Here is a 19,426-nt window from a genome sequence, read left to right as displayed (position 1 = left end):
CCAGCGTACTAAAGGGCTTCAGAATTCAAAGAGCATCTTAGAGAGCATTCACCACAGCCAGAAATATTGCCATACTGGATGGTCATTGTTGGAAGATATAAAAAGAATTCCCTGTAAAAAAAATAGTGTTACTTACAACTATACATGCAACTAGAAGAGTTGTCCAGAGCAACAGTACAAGTCACTAGACAGTTTGTCTCAGAGCCAGGATCCAGGAGGTACAATTGAGCATTCTATTATTTTCATTTGATCATGTAGAAAAAAACCTTACCACAAAGTACCAATGGTGCCAAGCAAGGAGTAAAGAGAAAGGCTCCCACTCAATGTACCTGTAATGCCAAGGTATTATCAAAATTACAATTAAAAGCAATTGAGCTTACACTTCTTTTTCTTATAGCATGTACACACTCTTAGCTGCAACGATCAAGATGTTCCCAACAATGAGGATCAATCTGAGCATGAAGAACTGGAGTAGCTTGAAATTGAGAGTAGACCAATAGTCCTGAAGCAAAAGAGAGTGAAGTCTAGAAAGGTGACAAATGTATGAACATGGACTAATGAACAGCTTTGTGAAGCCATGGAAGCTGTAAACAGTGGTCAGCTATCAGAGAGGAAGGCTGCTATAGACGTTGGGATACCTTGTTCTGGGGTGGCTGAGAAGAGGAAGGGTATGAGACCTGGTCCATCAACAATGCTCTCTACATCTGAAGAAGAGACACTCCTTGTTGTGTTGAAAGTTAGAGTAGAAGTTGGCTACCCTATGACACAAAGTGAGCTCAAAGATGCAGTAGTAAGCATTGTATCAACAAGAGATATCACCTAGAATTCTAGTCGTAAATGGTGTAGACTATTCATGAGGAAGCATCTGGACATAAAATTCAAGACTGCTCAAGCTTTGGAACTACAACAAGCTAAGAATCTGTATCAACCTATTGTTCAATGCTTATAAAATCAGAAGCTACATACCTTGTGAACAAGTACAAAGCTAGCAACATTTGGAATGCCAACAAGACTAGTGTTCATGCTAGTCAAAATGGACGTGCCAAAGTCTTGGCAACAAATGGAATGCAGCATTGTTCCAAGTAACACTGAACACATCACCATTCTAGCTATTGTGAGTGCAGAGAAAGTATCATTACCTAGTTTCTAAATCTTCCAAGGGGAGTGCCACATGCAAAATTGGATATCTAGTTGTGAACCTGGAGCGATGTTTGCAATTACTCTAAAGGCCTGGATGTTAAATGATTTGTGGTTTTAGTGGCTTCACCACTTTGTGAAACACATACTTGGTAGCTGCTCAAGTGAAAACAGGCATGCTCTCATCATTGACAGTCATGGTTTTCATTGCTCCTTGCATGCCCAAAGATTTTGGGATTGACATCATCCTCCTACCAGCACACTCATCACACAAGCTACAACTACTGGATGTGAGTTGTTTTGGCCCATTCAAGACTTACTTTCAACAAGCTATCATGAGTTCATATGTGGGACAGTGGGAGCACAAGCATCAAATAAGGATCTTGCAACATTATCTAGCAGGTAATGGCTTGAGCAATGGCTGAAAACATCAAGGCTGGGTTTAGAGCAACAAGGATATGACCACTAAATAAGGAGGCAATGAACTCTCACTTTGGTCTAAGTATTCTACACTGGATGACTTTGATGTTGTGAATGCAATTCTACAATTACAACACAATGTTAGCAAAAAGAAAAGACTAGAGAAATAGCAGTAGAGGAAGTTCCTACTATATAAGATCAAGAGTTTGCACAAGAAACACTAGGGTTCCAACTCAAATAGTGCTGGCATAATTAGCTCTAACAAATAATGATTAATTGGCAAATGTGTCATTTCTTGCAAATGGTGATGAACAAGCAAGAGTGTCATAGTTGCTTGCCAACCTTCTTATGCCACCATTCTAAGTTCCACTTCCTAAACCAAGTGCTGTGTGTACAAGCATCAATTGGATCAATTTTGACCAGCGAGACATACACTCAAATCCTAAGCACTCTTTAAGCTGCTAAAGAGTACAAAAAAACTGAGAAGATCAAAGAGAAAAAAGCCAAATAAAAGAAGAAGGAAGAGGTTATTAAGAGGAAACAAGAGGCAGCAGCAAAAAGAAGACTTGAATCAACAAGAAAAAAGATGGAGAAGCAAGTAGAAATAACAACATAATAGAGGGAACATGAAGAAAATTAAAAAGAGAAAGTAACTAAGGTTGCATGGCTAAAGTAATCTTATAAAGAAGCGAAAAGGAAAAAAAAAGGAAGAAAAATTTAAAAGAAAAAAAAACTGGACAGGTAATTAATGTCTATTTCTATAACTTGATACTTATTTGATTTGGCAGTCATTCCACTCGCTCCCACTTTAGCCCAGTAAAGTGGCTGGCTCTTATAACAAGGTATGGCCCGTTTTAGGACCATATGTGGCTAAACCCTAAATGAATCTTGAACATTATAAATGAATATAAATTATTTTTGACTTATTTTCTATAAAAAAATTTAGTTTTTCATATGTCTTGTATAATCACTACTTTACAAAAGATTAATGTATAATACTTTCACAAAAAATATATAAAACTCACTTACCTTAGTTTTTACAAAAAACATTATACACTTATATGTGTTTTTCAAGATTTGTTATGTGCACACAAGTGTGTGCTAAGTTTGTAGTATATGTGACTTTCACCCTTTATTCTATGGTGATTTATCATAGGATAATCATAAAGTGGAACCCAAACCCTCTATATGCCATATGTTATATGCCACATGTTTAAAGATAGTGGAGCTAAACCTGAGTTTTAGGGCTTTGAGCCATTGAATAAAGGTATAGAGCTAAACTCCCAAGCTTGCAACTAAGGAGTGAAGATATTAAAATATGAAGCAACTCCCAAGCATTCAGCTTAAGGAGTGAAGGGACAGGAGCATGGAGTAATATTGAAATAGTTCTAGAAATTCTAACATTCCAATGCTAAGACCAATATATAAAATAGAGCCAAACAAAGTTTAGTGCAATTTTAGCATACTGATAGCCTAACGTGAGGACATAGGTACTTCACCAACTAACATGATGTGGAATTTGGGCTTAGACCCAAGCCGGACATAGAACAAAGATAAACATGCAAGTGGGAGCTAAATTTATATTTCAGATTGGTCAGCCATGCCAAGTTTACCCACTATACCTACTATACATTTAGAACCCTTTATAGCCCCCCATGCACACTTTAGGCTTTCATCCTTAGCCACCCTTAGTACCAAAAGTTAGTCTTTAGGGCAAATTTGAAACTTACTAAATATTGAATGACACTATATTGCAAATTTGAACACGGGACCAACACTATTGTGTTCAGAAAAATCTCTATATTCTGTAGATATGCCAAATTAGTAAATCTAGACACTTTTTATAAATAGCTATTGGGACCAAATGAGACTAACACAAAAGGCATGATAGCAAAGATGTTTAGCACACACAGTAAGCTATTATTTAATGAATATTAAGGGACCAATCTTAATATTGCAGAGGTTCTTGTCAAGCTAGTGTAAAATAGAGCAAAAGAGAACTAACAAGCCAAGCCAAATATGTTTGAATAAATAGACATTTAGGAATTCCTTCCTTATGCTTATTTGGCCAAGTATAAAAGGGATTAAAAAAGGGTTTAGCAATATTGATCTCCTACTGTCATGGTAGTAAGAAAAGAATATTCAAAAAGACTAGCTGACAGATAACTTTCGATACTTGCAATCACATTTATAACACTCTCTTTAGGGAAGATTAACATCCTTATCAATACATACTCTAGTCTAGACTACTGCCAAGGAAACAACAGAAAAAGTTCACAGTGTTCATACTTTGTGAGAAATGCACCAACTTAAATGAATTAGGGTAACCTCTCTGTCTAATGCAAATGTGCTACAACTCAAACACCTTTTGGCTATTATTAACAAAGAAATGATTAACAGAGTTAGCCACCCTTGCTGTTTTGAGTGTCACCCAGTTTACAAAAGTGTGATATGCTCCTATTCATATGTGGTATAGAGAGAGAAGCTAGAGGCCCCAACCCTCCTAAGCAAATAAACTAAATCCATCGGTAAGGTTTATATAGACTATTATAAATAAGCAATTAAAGTTGTTTATATAGTCATGGTTACACTAAGACTCGATGATATTAGTTATACGATTACACATTATATGTTTAAATGAAATAAAGAATATTGAGAGAAAAGCGGGTGATATGATTAGTTGATAGTAGCTACCCTATGACTAAAGATTTCATCATGCATGCAAAGTGCCAAAGCCAATCTGCTTATACTGATCCAAACCCAAAGATCAAGAAATGGACAATATCAAAGTCATAAACAATGATATCTTAGAAACTAAACTATTAGTGAATTAATCTTAGAGTAGAATACAAAAGTATTTTAAACAAGTTATCATCCTATAAACTAGTATGAGACTATAGGAACCACTAAAATCATCATAATTGGAAAATATAGGATTCACCATCCAACAAAATTTAATAGCAAGTGTATCATAAAAAACATTCAATAATAAAACTTAACTATCAAAGATTGTAAACAGTATGCCAAACAACTTATGAAAGGCAACTAAAGAACACAAAGTATTATTGATATATAAGTAAGCCAAATACTCATAGATGTATCACTTGAAGGAAATAACATTCAATCTATCAAAATCAATAGTAACAATAATCAATAGAATAGAATGAATGCTATAAAACTAACAAATACTTCTTTATGCTAATAATTGTATTAGTCAATATAAATAGATCCCATTCAATAATACTAAGGAACTAGAGTGCTCAAGTAAGCTTCAACAACATCTTACTAATATCTCAAACCCAAGATACCAATTCAGAGTAAATCACAAATAACATGTGGTAATGCAAAAAACCACAAGCCATTAAAGAGAACAATTAATTATCATGAAAATCATCAATCATCCTATCAATATAGAAATGTATATTCATCGTCAAAGAAATAATCTACCATCCAAAATAATGGCAAATCATTCAACATCAATAATAATCAAGCAAACTTTTTTATAAGGATAATTAACTATCCTAGATGATAGTTAATCATCACTAATGATTGCCAGATACAAATACTAACTTCAAAATCAATGTTAATAAGCCAAAATGTTTTCCTCAACAACTCCTAATAAATGGAACAATGAATATAAAACTCAAAGAACCAAAGATTCAAAGAAGCCTATAACCAAGTCTTGTGTAATAATGATCATGAATTTCACATGAATTAATATCAATGTAAAATAAGAGATTATAGTAGAACCTACAATAACCTCTTTAACACATCCAGAAGCTAAATTTCATAATGCCAAAGCTAATGAAGAGCATATTTGCATTAATCCAAAAGCTAAGCATAATAAAGTTATGCTTAATAAGTGATCATTAGATAATTCTCCATGAATTTATCTCTATAGTAAGATGTAACTCATTTCATAAAAAACACAAAAAGAATTATTAATGATCAATATATCCTTAACTTAAAACCAACAAAGAACCACCAACTTCAATATCGATCATTAACTCTTCTTTTCATAAAGCTAGCATAGTTTATGACTAAATCACTTTTCAAGGAAAAACAAAAACTCAACCCTTACTAAATAATCTCGACCAGAATACAACTAACTCAACTTATTATTCAGTTCATTTGAATTTTAACATAGTTGCTAACTAATAAATGCACAAATGCCAATAATATAAAGCTACAATCAAATCATCAACACTATCTATATCAAAATTAATGAAACTCAAAATCAATCATACGGAGAGATATCTCACTTCACTTGAATCTCAACACCAATAATGTTAATGATAGAATATCATTTCAATGTTATCAACACCAAAACAAAATTAGAAGAAAGTAAAAGTGAATTACTACTCAAAGCTCTTTAGCAACCCAACTAACCAAAGTCAAAGATACCTTACTCAGTATCTAAGATTAATCTTTCAACCATACTCAACTATAACTAACACATCATCAAAGAGTGAACCACCACATTTGAAATGTAATGTAATCTAACACCATAGACTAAACGCAACTAAATAATATTGATAAAGGTAAAATTGACATGCCAACATAGAAAAACTATAAAAGCCCATGACACAATCCTCCACAACACCATCTAGTAAAGCAAGTCTATCACTACTAAATCATCATCGTGTTAACAATCCTTGACAAAGTCTACAAGTAATCACTAATTATAGAGCAACTAACAATAACTCTTCAACTTGCCTTCACAAAAAACTCATATTATTGAGTTGTCCAACAAAAAGGTAATACCCTAAATACAAAATATAGGAATTTGGACAAACACAAACTAAATGACTACTCAAATCTAACTCAACTACAATAAGCTCAATAACATGTCTACCCAATAGCTTTGACCATGCCTTGAAAAGGCTAACTATACATAATTAACACCCAATTGTAACTAAAGTAAAGAGAATGAGATGAACTCATATTGGTATACAACCTCCTCATAAACAAAGTTATAATATAGATACTAACACCTCAACTATAAACAACAGAGTTAAATATCACAAACCTCAACCAAGGCATAAGCCTACTAAGATCAAGTCTAGATCAATGAGAGCTCATTACTCTCATAGAGTCTAACGAAATGTAAAGTGCAACATGCCACCTAGCATAATGTTACAAAAGAAAAGCACAAGGGTCAACTTTCTAGAAAAGTGCAATGGCCATTTTTCTACACTAACTCTAAACTCTATCCAACTCAATTACTTTAGCCCCAAAAATTAACATCCCTTTTGGGTTGTATTATACAAATTATATATTAAAGTATAAGCCAACCAAAGTCAACTCCAACTTTCACTAGTTTATATTAGCTTATGAAAATAAAATGGTTTTTGGACAAAATGATCAACAGATCAACCATTGGAAAAGTTTAAGAAAATTTATGGAAAATCTTCATCCTAGAGAAAGAATGACTCTCAGTCTAGGATTAAAAACTTTTAAAACTCAATTAACTTCCTCTTACCTACAACATCATATAGATTCACCTCAATATAATTTCTCATGACCCAACAACATGCTTAAACATTGAATATCATGCTTATATTTTTCTATATTTAGTATCAACATTTGTAAAATGCAAATGAATACCCAAGACTCGATCACAAAGAATATACCTTTAGGTATCCATATTGCACTAACACTTTTCTTCAATCACTTTCAAGATTCAATGTGAAGCCAAAACACTAACAAAAAAATGACATGGAAAATTAAACTCTAAGAAAATTTCTTTATCAGTTGACATAACAATCCCACTTCCACTAACACAAGTGCTAGCAATGTCAATGTCTTGGCTACACACTTTCTCAATCCAATAATTTACTCCAAGTGCTAATGAATAAACTAAAAAGATATAACAAATAAATGTTATAACCTTTTCCAATACCTTAAGGGGTAAGCTCTCAAAGAAACAAGGTATTAACTTAAACTTAGCATAAAATGGATCACCATTGAGAATTAAGTCAAAGCTATTTCAATATTACTTTTTGCAAGTAGATTAATATCACCATTAACCACTTTGAGGTTTATCATCATTTAACCAAGCAATTTTGTAAACACATTACTCACTATCATATGAATATGATATAAAATCACAATGATACGATCATCAATCGAATAACTCCACAAGTAGCACCCATATCACTATTATAAAGATTTATATGAGTATTAAGTGTCAACTCAATTAATAAAATGCAACATAAATGCCACACCCCATTGATAGAGATTTATAACACAAAACATCACCAATGTTGTTCACAATATAAACAAGTTCATGCCATTCTTTTTTCAACCAAACTCAAAATTAATCTAACACCAAGCTACTCAAGGAGCAATAACAAAGTTCCCTAAAAAAGAATTGAGCATTGTAATTTAAGTCTTCAATAGTAAGTCTAGATAAAATGGTTTAACACTTCACTATTATCTATCATATAACTCACTACTTGTAAAACTATCATAACTAATATGTATCAAGATAAGAACTCTCAATTGCATGATGTGAACATGAGCAATGAGTCACATTTTGTTGCAAATCATCTCTCAAAGAAGAAAAGTTGATTTACGTGTTTAATCCTTCATCCTTGATAACTCTTTTTTCAGACTCAATATTTGACCAAACTTCAAACTTGTGTTAGCATTGCCTATAGCCCAATCTAAGAAAATTTTATAAGAGAGCATAGCAATAATTTCTTGAACCAATAGACTAATCCTTATAATCTTGATTGATCCACTTATAATCATGTTTAAGAAGGTTCCAGTAGTGTTGTGCTAAATAGCTACAGACCAACTTATTTGCCACTCTTAGCAAACCCATAGAAGGTTTATTTTCACCTATGGTACATAATTCAACTCATAGTAACTATTGATAGGCTAACATTAGTTTTGCCAACTCAAAGTGTAAATTTAAGTTGCTAATGTGCCTCACTCACAAACCCAAGTGCAAACTCATATAAATGGAATGAGCCCAAGTGTAAACTCATATAATATGGTACAAAAAGGTAACCAAAATCCATACATAAAGAATAAATACAAAGTCATATCACCCAAATGTGTACCCACTCTAATCTTTGTTTTCATCTTTTCAATCTCATTGAATAATACTCGCTAAGACTCGATACTAAATATAGTGCATGTGGTTTTCACCTTTTATTCTATGGTGATTTACAATAAAATAACCATGAAGTGGAACCTAAACTCTCAATATGCCATGTGTCACATACGACATGCCATATGCCATGTGTCCAAGGATAGTGGAGCCAAGTTTCAAGGCCTTGGGCCATTGAATAAAAGTACAAAGCTAAATTCCCAAGCTTGCAACTAAAGAGTGAAAGTATTGGAATATGGAGCAACTTCTAAGCATTCAACCTAAAGAGTGAAGGGACAGAAGCACGAATTAATATTGAAACAATCCTAGAACTTCTAGCATCCCAATATCAAGACTAGCATGTTCGTAGGGGGCTTATAGAGTGCTATAGAGTGTATGGTAGGGATAGTGAGTAGTTCAAGCATGACTAACTAACCTAAAACACTATTTAGCTCACTTTAGGCTCATCAACTATTGAGTCTTCTTTTTGGATGTTTACTATTCTCAAAAATATTTCCAATGTATAAACTATTGATAGATTTTTAACTTTATCTCCTCAACCAACATATTGGTAATAGCTCCTTTTGAACACCATTTCCTCAACCAACATATCATCAAGAACTCCATTTGTGAATGTTGTCTCCTCCACTAACACAGCTCCACTTGTGAACACCATCTCCTCAACTAACACTTCAATAATATATATGGTATGTTCCACTAGTAAAGCAGTAGTGAACATTATCTTTTTTACTAGGACAATTTCATCAATCATGAAAGCTTTATGAATTTACTGTGGAGCAAAAAAAAATTTGATGACCAACTTTATAATTATTACCACTAAGAAACTGTAGAAGTGACGTAAATCATACTAAAAGAGTTTTGAGACTTCAATTATAATGTGTAAAACATCCTAATGTCATACTCTCTTGATTTGTTATTTGCATTTGGCATATAGGTATCTAAATCCATACTTGTAGCATACATGGTTTTCTTCCCTTCCTCAGGAATGTCATCCAAGTCATAACCAAAACTTGGAAACACTCTCTTCACGTCATCCTCAATTTCCCATATAGCTTCGTCCATGGGATAACCATTCCACTAAACTAACAACTCCCTAGTTGTTTTCCGACGTGTTTTCACCACCCTTGATCAAGAATATTGGCCGGACCAACCAAGCTCTATTTCGTTAAAGTGGGAATTGTCATTATCCCACTTGTAAAATAAGGTTTCCAAACCTTTATATAGTATATAAATATAACAAAATTCAACTGCATTGAGGCACATGCCATTTTATTTTAAACAAGGAAATGTCTACTCAATCACTTCTCTTCCCCCTGCCACTGCTTCACCTCTCTCTTCTCCTTGTCATCGTCGTCCAATTTCTTTCCATCCTTTTAATATTGGCTCAGTTGCTCCGAGTTTAGGTGGAGCCCAAGTCCCCATTCAATCTTTACTTTCCCTTTATTAATAAAACAACTTCTTAGACTTCCAATAACATGCTGTAACACTTCTAGTATAATGCAAATCCTCTCAAAGAATTGTCTTTTAATATTAATACAATGGCATGGAACCCCATACCATAATAAGTTACATTTTTAAATAAATACATGCCATCTCAGATTGTTATTTTTTGCCTCCAACGCCTATATAATAATCTTGGATTTCATCACTCTCCACACTATCAGGATTTAAACCCAATAGTAATGCCATCTCTTCTCTAATACGTCCACGCTCATGTTCAGTGGTCGAAGAACCCATCCGGTTGAGCAGATTATGGAGATGCGGATAGTGCTTGGCTAGACAATATACATGCCATAAATGATGACTGGTGTCTGTCTGATCAAATGGCTTCTGATATACCGTTTCATCTGCCATTTGGTTGATTTCTGCAGCCACCTCCTGGACTGGCCGGATCTCTATCACCATCGCTCCAAGCCATTTTGCAAGGTCCCCCAGAACATATGGTTTCTTCTCCTTAGTTTCCATACTGCAAGAGATGGGGTGCATTGCATATGTGTGTGTGTTCGCTGCAGTTTTAATCGGTGAGTCATCGATGATGAGGATTTCACTTGACCTAGCAGTCCGGTTCATCACTACAGCCTCTGGCTTGACGAAGATGGGCTTGCTACCCCTCACATGGACCATAGTCAAGCAATCCTCCTGCGTTAGGAGAAAGTCAAATGGTAATATTACTCGCGTCTGATCGTGCATCATCTGTAGCAATGTTAATGCATTGTGGTGCATCATGGATGTCCAAACTCCCAATTGCAAATTGAACCCAGCCCTCTGTTTTAAGTGTCGCATGGTCATTATTAGATCCCGCAGTTTCTCCCATGTGATTAATGTGAATCTGTCTCTTTTGACCAACTTGCGACCGCAGGCTTTGGAGGGTGCAGTGACATTCGAGGATGAGCCACGCTCATGGGAGAAAAGGACACCGTTCAGATAAAAAACGATACAGTACCTTCGCCATGACTCTGAAATGAAATGCGTCAGCATAAAAAATGGTACAAGTCAATTTTACCATCTACAATATTAGCGAATGGTGCTCCCGATGGTTGTTGAGAGGGTTTTGGTCGAGGAAACGTGAAGGGCGGAAATACTCTCATCTGCAATGTGGGGTCAATCGCATCCGATGGCGTGTGGGCACATGCCATTTCAGCTGTAGACTCTGGTACAACTGGCTCAACAGTGGCATGGGGTGGTTCCGATGGCATGAGATCACACACCATTTCAGCGGGTGCCTCCATTGGCAAAGTGGACATGACCGAACAGGCAGCAGGGGCGGTGTAGGGAGGTTCCAATGGCGCATAGTCAGACGATTGGGCACACGTTGAGTCCGTTGGAAATGAGGATACGACCGGCTCGGCGGCTGGGGCGGCCTCATGCGGGTCCAATGGCGCCTGGTCACCGTCAGTTGGATACGTGGACAAGATTGACTCAGTGGTATGGGCAGCATCAAGTGGAGCGTGGTCAGCTTGCTTGGCGTTGATATGGATAGTAGCCTCCACCAGCTCTGATGACTCTTGCAGGCAAGTAGAGTCCACTGGCGGATCCATATGCATGTCCAAATATCTCCCTTCGATTGAGATGGTATCCGCCCGTGCTACTAAAAACAAACTCATTAGCACATTGAATCGACTATACTGTATTTACCATCAACTGCTATTGAGGAACTAGGACCGATATCACTTGGGCGCACTGCTGATTCTAAAGGATTGGACATACGTTTCGACCCTTGCTTGGCACTATCCTTCCTCGACACTAAAGGCTAGAGTTTGTATCTTAATTCAACTGAATAATCTCTACTTACCATTTGCTCTGCGACCTACATGGACAATGTTAGAAATGGTAAAAGGTTAGGAATGGATGTACTATTATTTATCTGATGGTTTGTCTTGTATGACCTTCCTCCGCTGCTCTTTGGCCACCTTAGGTTGGCCATCGTTGTCATCATCGTCGTCATCGTTATTGTGATCGTCACCATTGTGAGGACCATCCAAGTCCTCTTCGTCCTCCTCTTCTTCATCCTCCTCTTCTTTGTCCTCCTCTTCGTCCTTCTGCTCTTCCTACTCATTATCTTTCTCTGGCTCCTCATCCCCCTCCTGCATTTCTTCCATAGGCTGCTCAGGCTGGATGGCTTGTTCTTCCAGGACCATCTTGGGAAAATCATCTGGCCGAGTCTCCATCTCAAAATACAAGACATCCATAGCCTGTTTTAGTGCGTGACCTAGGACTGTATCCTCACCCGACTGTCTTAACATGGTTTCTGCATGTTCTTGCACCCTTCGAAGACGACGAAATGAGAAAAACGTGGCCCTGACTTGAAAAGCATCCCTCATCCATTGTACCTCTCCATTGAGATTGGGGAAGGGGAGTCTGCCATAGGAATCTGAGTCAGGAGGTGGTGACTGGCTGCTTTCACTCAGCCCTTGATCTGCAATGAATGGCATGAGCACACATGCCATAACCGCGAGGCATTACATATCATCTTTTCGTTGCCCTTCTTCCTTTTCGAATCAAACGCCTCTGATCCCGACGACTGTCCAACGTGCTTTCGCTTTTTATGACCACTGTCAGTTTGAGCTTGATCTGCAAGAAATGGCATGAGGACCCACGCAATAACCATGACGCTTTACTTCCCGTCCTTGGAGGCTCTGTCGTGCCTTCCGCATCCTCAGGTGCCTGCTCCTCAATTCCCTTTCGCTTTCGTTTCTTATGCACCCATTCTACAGAAATAGCATGAGGACATACGCGATAAGCACACAAATGCTTTTACCCTTCCTCCTCTGCCCTGGTCGGTTGTCCATCTCTTCGTCTACAGCGTCTGAAAGCTGTTTTGCAGGTAGCCTAATTCAAGGTTCACGACGTCTCCTTGGCACTTGAACTGTATATTATTGCATCAACACATGCAACATCCCATAATATTTTTAAGTTACCTTTCATAAAGTTTTCCATTGGTTCAACTCGTTCCCCTGAAATAGAAACTTAGATAAGTGCATGGGGCCATATGTCATGATCGTACCTGTTTCGGAACTCTCCTTATCACTCTCCGAGGCCTCCCCCTCCTCCACTGGAGGCACGTTGTTCCGTTCGATTTCCTTGACGCGATCTGCAAGAACATTAGTTAATTGCGTGGGGCCACACGCCATCAAACCTTCAGGTTCTTGTCGTGAGGTCTGCGCTGCTTGCCCTAGTCTCTTTGGAATTTGAGCTGCAAGAAGCAATGGCATGAGAATTCATGTATAACAAAAATGATTGGTACCTCTCGTCCGTTGTACTTGGCTGGTGTTTGCCTGTTTTGCCTTCTGTACGTCCTCATGCCTTCCCTTTGAAGAAGTGTCTCCTGCAAGGAATGGCATGAGACCACACGCCATTGCAAATATAATTTGTACCTCCTTTTTTCCTCTTGCTTGTCTGTTTGTCCTTCTTCGACGCGCCACCAGTGCGCTTTTCAGTCCTCGTGTCTGAATATTCACAACGATCTATAATCAAAATGGCGTGAGGCCTCACGTGACCTTACCTTTTGCAGGTTGTGAGCTCGTCCCAACATGGGTATCTTCAACAACAGCTGTTAACGCCGTTTCAGCATCTGGGGGTGGCCACGCTCCTGCATACAGAGCTTGTGAGATAACATTCAAACTTAAAGTGCGTACTCACCAGGTTCGCAGAGAAGATACTATTTTTCTTTGGCAACTGTAATTATATGCTCCATTGAAGTCACCTATTCAATGGAGTTTGTCACCGCAATACACGGGACACCCTTGAGTAGTGCGGCTCGAAAGAATAGTCTGCCGTAGTTGTACTCGACAACGCATTTGCCCTTGGAGTCGGAAGCAGGTGACCCACCCGCTATTGCATTGAAGACCCAGCTGAGCATTTCCCATGCTGCACCTGGAGCTTTCTCTGGATTCGAAAGCTCCATAGCCGTCTTCAGTTCCTCAGGTATGGGTAAATTGACCTCCCTCAGATCAATTCGATTGGCCTTGTCGAACGAAGCTGGGAAGTCACTCCAGTCCCACTCTGCTGCAGGACCAATAACAAGAGCGAGTGTGAAGATGTGGACATTCGTCGGTATCTTCTTCTTAGCCATTATCCCATGGATCTCCCGCATCTCCTTGCTTTTCAACCGAGCCTTCACCTCGTTCAATGCCTTCCAGAACTTGTGATAGGATTCGGAGTCGTAGATCATATAGTGGACTAAAAATTGCACCTCCGCAAGTCCCACCATTAAGTCAATGATGGAGCTGACTTCGTCTGCATGAGTGATCTCCTCATTTGTGAAGTCCATCACACAAAAGATGTTCTTGACCTGCTCATCTCCGCGGGAAACGATGCTCCTCCACCTTTGATCCTCATCCGAATTCACGTATACCCGGTAAGATTCTTGATAGGCCTCTACTGCGGGGTCGAGCTGTTTCTAAAGCCGGCGGTCGACATCCCTCTTAATGAAATTTGGATACTGATCCAACTTCTCAGCTTTACTTTTCGTGGCATCCCGCAGCAGATCGATGAACTTGGGGGCCCCCTTCACGTACTCGTCGATGTCTTCATTTGACAACTCCAGCTCTTCCATCATCTCTTGCGTGGTGTCGATGCTCACCCTCTCCACGGCCACTTGCTCAAAGATCCAATCCTTCAATAGCGCACGAGCTCTCAGAGTCGTGCACAAGTCCTCGTATGTCACAATATGGCCGGGAGTCATTTTGGTCTTGTTGAAGACTACCTCACCACGTAGAAGAGCATTAGCCACTGTCAGAAGGTCGTCGTCGTCTAGAGACCGCGAGAAACACAAGGCGTTGAGCTTCAAATCATTGGGCTTCCGGCCGTCCTCCACACCCATTGAGTTTAGCAACTCCCCGTCATGGTACCTCCTCAGCACATCTACCCATTTGTCAAAAACAACTTTTGTCGCGAGTAGAATGTTATGGATGCTGAGTGTGTCATTGACCCCCAGTGTTTTCGAGAGAAGACTCGAGAATTCCTGCAATGGAAATGGCGTGAGGCCACATGCTATGCCACATGCAACGAGGCTTACCTGCCAAGCGCTAGTTGCTAGTGCACGTCCTTGTCCTGGTTTTTGTGGCTTCTTCAGTTGAACCCAGAGCTTCCGTATTCGTGCCAATGTCTCATGAAAACCCGATTTGTAGCACGTTTCTTGCTTGACATTCTGCGCGTGGGAGATGTATATGATAGATCGGAGGGGCGAGTTGTCTTTTATCAGGCGGACAACTCTTGTCTTGAAGACTTTCTTCACCTCCTCGCCCACCATAATATCCACAACTATCTCTTGCATTGCCAAGCTAGAATGCTGCCCGGAGACGGCATAGAACTGGATGTTCTGATCGTCCAACACCTTCCTATTGATCAAGTCTGGAAACCTCGTCTCGCCCTTCATTGTTCGGTAGTAGGGGATCACGTTTGCGATGTCGGGTGTTACTAGACTTGCCAGCATCTTCTGCTTTAGTTTCTCCACCCACTCATCAGATACTAGCCTGTGGTTGTATTTGCTTTGGATGTTGATGTGGCTTACGTCGATTGTATATACTTTGTTGGAATAGTAACAAGTACTATTATCTGCAACGATTTTTGCTGCCTCTTCTTGCTCTTTCTGCTCTTTGCAGCTCTTCTTTTTGGTGGGTGTAGTGTTCAAACCCGAGGCAATGGCATCACTGAGTAGCTTCTTTTTTGGAGCAGGAGAGTCGGACGTCGGCTTGAGCTTGACCACACTTTTCTGCTTCGGGGTAGTTTCCAGATCGACCCCCTTCCCCTTTGCTTCGCGAACTGGAGTCACTCTCAACGGCTCAATGTTGGAATATAGTTTTTGAACATCGCCGTAGGTGAAGTCCGTGGATTCCATGTGATCTTCATAGACCTGCAGCGTCTTTGAAATTGTGGGCCTCCTGGACAACCTCTCCCTAGCTCCCTCTAGGAATTCCTCATAGCCGTTGCCCCCCTCCGGGAAGCCGCTAGGATGTGCAAGGTGGATCTTGAAGGCGGACGCTGTCTCTACCACAAGTGCCAGTCCATATTCTTGCATGGAACTGCATGGAGTGTCTGTCACTTGGATGAGGATCCCCATGCATTCTTTTTTCCCACCATCTGTGTTGTACAGCCTCAGATCCTCGCCTTCCATCCCAAAAGTCCAACTGGTGAGCTCCTCCCCCTTCTCTGCATCCACATTGACAGCGGCTGGAAGAAGAACGCAATTCCTCGCCTGTTCAGAAATGCACAACAATTAGAGCTGACAGATGAAAAGCTAGCAGCTGGAAATAACGTGAGGCCACACGCCATTCACCACTGCATCAGATGTCTTGAGGCTGCATCCTAAGATGGCGTGAGGCTACACGCCATCTGTAACCGAACTGCACTCGAGAGCCCAATCGGTGTATGCCAATGTTGCTACTGAATGGCATGTGGCCTCATGCCATTTTCTACTTGGCCTAAAAGACTTACCATTTGAAGCCGAATGGAGGCGTGACAATCGAGGCCGGACTCATTGGCGAATGTGCACTGTGTGTGTAGCGGATCGTAGCAGCAAGGCTACTCGGCCACTTACAGTTGGAGAGTGGCGCTGAAATCTCCCGGGACGCCAAGTGGGCTGCGTGTGGGTGGCGGAGTGGGCGGCGGAGTTGGTGGCAAAGTTACAAACTGGGTGTGTCTTGAAGTGGACTCTGATGCACACGAGCGCGATGTGAGCGCGAGTGTGATGCAAGCACGAGTGGACACCGATGCACACGAGAAACCTGTAGAGAAGGTAGATGAGCGCGAATGTGAGCGTGATCGCGAGTGGGAGCGCGATGCGAGCGCAAGTGTGCGAGCGCGAGTACGAAGCAAAATGCAAAACCTAACCTCACACGCGCGAAATGTCACGACGGTTGGTAATCCCGCAACGTCATCATTCCTCACCATTAATTTCTGGATCGCCGCGCGCATGCATGCACGTGAAATCCAAAAGAAATCGGCAACGTCATCATTCCTCGAACTGCATGCACGCGAAATCCAAAAGAAAGATCATGATTGGGATATCATTTAATACCCTCGCTATATTTATACCATGCATGATTGGATATTCCAAAGCATCTTGTATTTCCAAAAATGCCAGATGTTCAGCTAAATAAAGAATGGTATACAATGTCCTTCTTGATGACCCTGCAAAGAAGCATCTCGATCGGACACCACATGAGACCACACAAGCCTTACAATGTTTCAGGGGCATTTGCCATAGATCCGACCGTTATTTTGCTCCAAGATTCTACAGTTTGGTGTGCATTGACCTTTCCATCGACACTGCAAAGAGACATCACAATCAGATGCGGGATCACAAAAAACCAACTTTACTAACTCTAGTTTCACCAAGATCTACCTAAGGAGTTATGAAATGAAAGGACCCTCTCTATTGAAATGTGTTTATGGTCCTAGGGGCATTGTGACATATCAAAGGATTTTGCATCAAGTTCTGTATTTGCATGTTTATCAAGCTACTGAATTGCTAAACCCTAAACCCTAAATATGTGGCAAATGCTGCGTGAAGAAAGATGCCCTTTCTGGGCAAATGCTGTAAGAGGCAGATGCCGAGCAGTTACACGGCGAATAATCTTGGCGCGGATCGCTGACATGGCATGGCAAAGTTCGAATCACTGACATAGCACAGCTGGATCGAGGCAAGGACATGATGTGACAAAGTTCAACGTCCAACAGCAAAGTCTAGAAGCTACTCAGTTTGAAATTTGTCAGAGGAATTATAAGATCTAGTTTGTCAGAGGATTTGATGTGACGTTCAAGCGTGTGGGCTCATGCAATTTTGATCCCAAAAAATGCACCAAAAAATGCTCAGCGTCATCTGGCGTTATCTCTTGAATGGCATGGGGCCGCATGCCATTTTAAGGGGCACATAGGAGTATATTCCTAGAATATTCTAACACGTGCGAGATTTTTTTGAGTTTTCTGGAGATCCAACCGTTAGATCGCAACTAGATTTTACAGAATGGTGTACAATGTCTTTCTTGATGACTCTGCAAAGAAGCATCTCGATCAGCCACCACATGAGACCACACAAGCCTTACAATGTTTCAGGGGCATTTGCCATAGATCCGACCGTTATTTTGCTCCAAGATTTTACAGTTTGGTGTGTATTGACCTTTCCATCGACACTGCAAAAGGACATCACAATCAGATGCGGGATCACAAGAAACTAACTTCACTAACTCTGGTTTCACCAAGATCTACGTAAGGAGTTATAAAATGAAAGAACCCTCTCTATTGAAATGTGTTTATGGTCCTAGGGGCATTGTGACATATCAAAGGATTTTGCATCAAGTTCTGTATTTGCATGTTTATCAAGCTACTGAATTGCTAAACCCTAAACCCTAAACCCTAAACATGTGGCAAATGCTGCGTGAAGAAAGATGCCCTTTCTGGGCAAATGCTGTAAGAGGCAGATGCCGAGCAGATGTATCTCAGGCTAGCGAAGGGGACAAACGAAAGCTAGCTATAAACATGACGGGATGCAAATAGATTACTAGGCTGGTCCTGCGAAAATCAAAAATCATAATTGAAAACATTGAAAATGCAAAAAGAAAGGTTTATAATATTTTTGAATTTTAAGCAACCAAAGGAATGTAAGTAGGGCATGTGTTTGTAAGTTTAAAAATGCCTCAACCACTTAAATTCCCAAGTAAATAAAGTTGTTTCTATTTTTGGTACAGGTAAACTTTATAGCGTGTGGGCTCATGCAATTTTGAACCCAAAAATGCACCAAAAAATGCTCGACTAGCATTATTCTTTGAATAGCGTGTGGCCTTATATTGCCATAAATGGACGTACACACACAGCATAATTATTCCTTTACACGGCGAATAATCTTGGCGCGGATCGCTGACACGGCATGGCAAAGTTCGAATCACTGACATGGCACAGCTGGATCGAGGCAAGGACATGATGTGACAAAGTTCAACCTCCGACAGCAAAGTCTAGAAGCTACTCAGTTTGAAATTTGTCAGAGGAATCATAAGATCTGGTTTGTCAGAGGATTTGATGTGACGTTCAAGCGTGTGTTATTTTTGAATTCTCGAACTCATTCCTAGGTCTATCATTTTTGTGCGCCGTGTTCTTGGTTCCGCTGAGCGCAGTGAGCGCTGCTTGTGTAAGCGGCGTTGTGAGCTGTGGTTTATGCGTCTACAAGCGGTTGCGGCATTGCGAGCGCCATTGCGAGCAGCAGTTTATGCGAGTGGCAATTTGTGCGAGCGGCGCTACGAGCAGTTGCAGTGT

The sequence above is a fragment of the Selaginella moellendorffii genome, unplaced genomic scaffold (genome assembly GCF_000143415.4).
Source record: "Selaginella moellendorffii unplaced genomic scaffold, v1.0 SELMOscaffold_1, whole genome shotgun sequence".
Lineage (NCBI taxonomy): Eukaryota > Viridiplantae > Streptophyta > Lycopodiopsida > Selaginellales > Selaginellaceae > Selaginella > Selaginella moellendorffii.
Note: the sequence above shows the minus strand (reverse complement) of the source record.